Below are 6,000 nucleotides of genomic sequence, written 5' to 3' on the forward strand. Positions count from 1 at the left end.
TGGACGATCAAGAAGAAGCTTGGGCATTGCCGCCGCCGTCATCACCGTTCGCCACAACACCATCATCATTGGCACCACTACCACCACCACCAAAAGTAGCACGAGGAGCAACAACCTTTCTTCTTTCCTATCTTGCTTCCAATATCTCGACCTTTCTTATCTCCCACTATTTTTTTGTTAGAGGATCCATTATCATCCCGGTTCTCCTTCTTTTCCTCGTCGAGCTAGATCTTCTATTTTCGAACTAACTCTTCCCCTTCTCTAATTCCCCCCTACTTCCTTATCTTATTGATTTGCTTCTTCTCGAACAATTTCTTGCTAGCTTGCAATTGCTTGCGCCATTTTTTTGTCATTTTTTCTTGCTCGACCCTTCTCTTCACCTCAAGCTTCACTTGCCTTCTTCCATCCGGTATCCATTTGTTTCTCGATGCATCATCACTATCATCGGCATTCAAATATATGGGAGCGCTTTCTCGTGGAGCAGGAGCTTCTTGGACCCTTAATTTCCACTTCAATGGTAAACGGTAGAGAAATTCGTCCACATCGTACACTTCTTCAAACACTTCGAGTGGTGAGCATTGGATGTCGACCTAGTTCTCCTCCATCATATCGTTGCAACACCATGCAAATTGTTGTTAAGGAAGTTCCGCGAACAAAAACTGAAAGGCCTACTATAATTTCTATTTCACCCAATGTAGATCAGAGAATGGAGAAATTGTTTGTATGGGAAGGCGGCGTTAAGGAGGGGTTCGTCCACGACGAGGGGGGAGTGTCTCGAGCAGGCGGGTTGTAAACCAAACGAAAAATTCTAGAACTAAAAGTGAACTTTCACTAGAATTGAAGAACCAAAAGTGATTTTTTTTTCCGAAATAAGCTAATACGGCAGAAATTTAGTATCCTGTGTTCGAAACTTGCAATGACCAGTGGGAACTAGGTGCGTGACTTTTCTTCCGTACAAACACTGCTCTATTTCCCGAATTATTTATCTGCAACGGCCTCGCCGATCCCCTTTCGGCCGAATGATTTGATTAGCGCTCATCCTTTTCTCCAAAATAGGATATGTTTCGGGAGCATGATTCGATTAACGCGCTGGACGCCATTATCAGCCAACAGGAACACTGGGATCACGTGGTGGGCCAGGGCTGCCCTCGAGACGCACATACAGGACAAGCCAATGTCACATCGAACATTGACCCAAATAGAGACCTCAATCATCGTGTGCCTGTCCATCGAGCTTGTTTTGTCATTCTGTCCCGATCCAAATCCAAATCTGGTGAGCACCGATTTTGCTTGCTGACTGGGTGCGCTCGTCGTACGACTGTGTTAAAAAATGACAACAGCCGTTGACTGGCATACTTGCTGCGTCGGAGCGAAGAGAAGAGTATTTTGAAAACAACAATTTTGCTGAGTTTCAGCTATTGAAATTTCTGGGAGTCGCGGCGTATGATATTGCCTAGAACTGCATTCCCATACAGCCGTTAAGTATTGCCAATAGCTACTATTGACTGCTGCGCTCCGGAACAAGAGAAGAGTATTAGAAATGAAAGAGTCTTGCATATATTTAGAGACCTGAAATTTCAGTAAAAGTCTCAATCACCAAGAGTTATGTAGCACGTACTGCAACTTTAGCCTAAGATTACAAGCGTATATATGCAGGCCGTTGAAGACAAAGACAATTGAAGAACAGTCTGGTAGCTCGTGAAGTAGTTGTGTTATGAGACAAACAGGAGTTAATATTTTTAACATCAGTCTGGTAGCAGAATCTATAACATCAGTACGGAGTAGTATTTTTATCCCAAGCCAACATTCATTTCAATAGCGTCGACAATCTAATAGCTGAGTAAATTGCAGAAACCGTTTCCTATAGCTATGTTGTTACACAAACTACTCATTTTATATGTCTTTCTTTTACGTAAAACATCAACTATATATGTAATTTGTTGCACATATGTCTAGATCTAGGACTATGCTTGTTAACAACAAATCTGACTGCTATGGCCCACATGTCAGTGATGACATGGTGTCCACCGGCATCAACTAGCCTCTTATTTCAAACGTTTTCAAAAATGAAAAATCCAAATAATTCAAGCAGCATTAACTTACAATTCCGGGAAAGTTTAAGACAATATTAATTTACAATTTTGGGAAAGTTTAAAACAATTTGGATCATATGTTCAGAATATATTATCACTTTTGTGAGATTCAGCAAAAAAATGATGACACATGGACCGATTTGTTATTAAACAGTTTAATTCTTAAAAAATTGACAAGAAAACCAATAGCCTTATTACGAATAACTGTTGGGCAAATCACCCATTACAAGAACATCAATGTTAGCTGGAACATTAGATTCCTACACTTTCATCGTATCACATGTACACAAACCACCTTCTTTGGCTGATTCATGAGTGACTCAATTCACATCCCTCCTACATGACATCACAACCCAAATAAAAGGCCAAATCAGCGATTAATAGGCATTAACAGGCTGATAAATCGCTAGTCGGTACGTTGCCGTTTCCAATACTCTAATTGGTTTTGGTATTTTGTTTAGCTCTATTAAGTGCTCTTACAACCCGATTACTAGTTATGTTCCGGCTAACTACAATATTTGGGTAAAAAAGTTGCAAAATTTTCAACCTTGATCGCCTTTTGAGCCGAAACTCCGCCCAAATCAAATAGGTTTGGGAAGCTCCCACTCACTTCCCACCTCCATGAGCTCAATTCATGCCATTGTCGACATATTCCTTGTCACCGCCAACCAGTTCTTGGCTGTTGCTGACCAGACCTTGCGTACTGGAGCTCGACTGCCTTGAGAAGCTCATCTAGGATCTCACGCCTGCCTTTAATATGTTATGCGGTTGAGGTGCAAGAGGGGTCGTACCTTATGTAGGTGGTGGGAGAAGAGAACATTCAAAGGTCAGAGGAGGAGAAACGGGAGGAAGAAATATGGTGGCGGCTGGTCGATCCTGAGACACTCATGACCTTGAAAATTAGGTTAAGGAGGATAAGCCTACATGTTCTAATGGGTTTTTGGGCTCTAAATAAGTAAGATTGTGAGTATACGGAAACTCAATTCGGCACCCGGATGCAAACCCAGTGAGTATAGAGTCTCATATACTATTTCTTTATTTCTTATCTACAAGTGTTGTAAGTGCTAATTTATGTTAATTGCACCAATTAATAGCTAACTGATTAAATTAGTTAATCATTCGAATTCCTAGTAAACCCTACTCACGAGCCGTCGAGCAGTAACAATTACTGATTCCTTACCATTACATGAAACAATAGAGCACTTGGAAAACCCGATATGGCACTAGATCTTTAGGTCTTCGATGATAGCTTAATCCTAGATTTATATCTTTGTGCAAAAGATTACACATATAGTTGATGATTTATGCAAAAGAAACGTAAAGATGGGGGTTTGTGCAACAGAGACAATAATAATGAATGGTTTCTGCAATTTCCTTCTTATAGCTCCGCAACTCAAGTTTTTGTCAGGACTTTGTATGATGTTGAGAATATTGTTTACCATGCAAACTTTTTTTTAGCTTTGAAATATACTACCTGTGGTTTCTAATTTTTTGTTGTGATTGTAGTTTAAATCTAAACTAAAGCCAAGACAAAATTATGGAACGAAGGCAGTAGCATCTTTTGCAGCATATATTTGTAATAAAACAGTCTTATGTAAATATCAAACCTGTTCAGTACATGGACATCAGTATGTTAGATGGGCACAAAAAAAAAATATTGTTTCCTTGTCTACGAAACGAGAGAAACCGTTTTTATTTAAGGGAAGGGAAGAAACTGTTAATCAAAGGAGAAAGGTTGGAATCAACAACGAATGTTCTCGGCAACAAATAGACAATGTAGGATTTTAAATGAGTATATATGCATTGCTAGGCTACAAGCTCAAACATACTGATGTCCATGTACTGAACAAGTTTTTGTTGAGCGATTTGCTTGGTGTTCCGGATCCGCAGTAGTGGTATGGAAGTGGAGGCGGCATCACATGTGAAGTTCAGAGTCCTACCTTTCAGGGTGAAAACCCAAGGTCTGGCCTTAACTGGTTGTGTCTCACAATGACCTTGTTGGAGGCATTGTTTTGAGAGTGAGGACTATCTTTAGGGTGAAAACCTAAGATCTTTGGTCGGACGACGACGACGTTGGTGCACCATTTCCTCCTTGGAGGTGTCGTCTTTGGAGATTCTGTATTTTAAGTGTTGTCTTGGTGATGGTTGTATTGCTGTTGCTAAGTCTAGGATGCTATAGATGGACTTTTGTTTCAGTTTTCTTTTATTTTTTGGTTGTGTGTATCCATACTGCTATTAGGGTGTTGCGTTGTTGCAGAGGCCGAATGTAATTGGTATCTTTTGATATTAATATATTATCTTTATCGAAAAAAGCACAAACTCAAAGCACTGGGCCGGGCTGGATGAATCAAGAACTATAAAGTTAAGTGTATAGTGGGCTCACCATCGGGCTCACTTTCACGAGTCTCCCATTTACAGTCATAGGAGGAGAACGCCCACATGCTGCCGCATCTCGGGCCAGCCTAGTAAAGGCAGTATACTTGTTTCTTTAACCTGCCATATCGAGGTGACAACTAACAAATAAAAATAGAGATAAGTTGTGCAATAAATTGGAAGTTCAATTCGGCTACTAGGTGCATATGCCCTCTCTATCAAAATAACATATTTTAAAGTGGTGAAAATCTTTTATAAAAAAACTGTACATCTCAACAATATATATATGTGTTCGTCAATTTCACGAAAAAACGATATTTTTAGGATATAAATTTGGTGCACATGAGCACTAGTGATCCTGGTTTTCAAAATATTAAAAAATTGTATATCTGTGTTTCAAAAAATCATCACATTTATTCCATGAATACATACATATATTCCGAATATTCGTGTAAAACTTCATTAGAAATTGCTTTCTATTTTGAGCTGCAGGAAAAAAAAAGCTTGTGGCTACGTATAGGGGCAGATGTTTGTCAGAAATTTGTCTTTTTCACATAGCTTAAAATACAACATAATTTTCTTCCAAATTCATACCGTATCTTCGAAATATTTACATGTATGTGGGTATTTAATATCATTTTTCAGAAACGAAAAAAATGATTTTTGGAAAACTGGAGAACTGGTGCTAATGCGTCAAAGACACTTTCCGATATGTTTGTGGTTATGTAAAACAATAAAATTTATCATGTAAAAAGCCTTATTTTCAACACCGAATCTTTTTTGCACATACTGCACGAAAAGTCGATTTTTCATGAAGCGAGTTTGTGGGCTTGTAGCACATGAACATGTGCATGTGTTTTTCTTAATTATTTTGACATTTTAAAATGTGTCTAAGATGTATTTCGAATTAATGGGAGCATATGCTCCCCTGAGTGAAAACACTTATAATTTCTTATAACTAATGGAAATTAAATAAATTTTAGTAAAAAAAACTTGCTAAGAAAGACATACAGTACAATGGAGTAAAATATTTTTTAAAAGATCATCTCTTATCAAAAAGAAAACAATCTGCTCTTTTGATTATTTCTGTCTCCTCTAACTAAAACATCAACATGTCTTTACTATTATATTGGAGTTGGTCGTAGGTCATACAACATGTTTGGTGAAGGAGATTCGGATCATCTTGACCGTTCCATTTAATCTGAGATTTCTGGTTCGTACGATCTCTTTTCCGCTCCTCCCGACATGATCAATCAAATTGATTCTAATTTAATTCCCCTTAATCACACCATCGTCCGATCAGGTCGCTGCTACGTACGGTAATTAATACACGATAATCAATCACGGTATCAATCACAATCACGGTAATTAATAGGCGGCAATCAATCTTTACTATTATATTGGAGTTGGTCGTGAGTCATACAATATGTTTGGTGAAAGAGATTCGGATCACCTTGACCCGTTCCATTTAATCTGAGATTTCTGGTTCGTACGAGATCTTTTCCGCTCCTCCCGCCATAAGACATGATCAATC

The sequence above is a fragment of the Lolium rigidum genome, chromosome 6 (assembly GCF_022539505.1).
Source record: "Lolium rigidum isolate FL_2022 chromosome 6, APGP_CSIRO_Lrig_0.1, whole genome shotgun sequence".
Classification (NCBI taxonomy): domain Eukaryota; kingdom Viridiplantae; phylum Streptophyta; class Magnoliopsida; order Poales; family Poaceae; genus Lolium; species Lolium rigidum.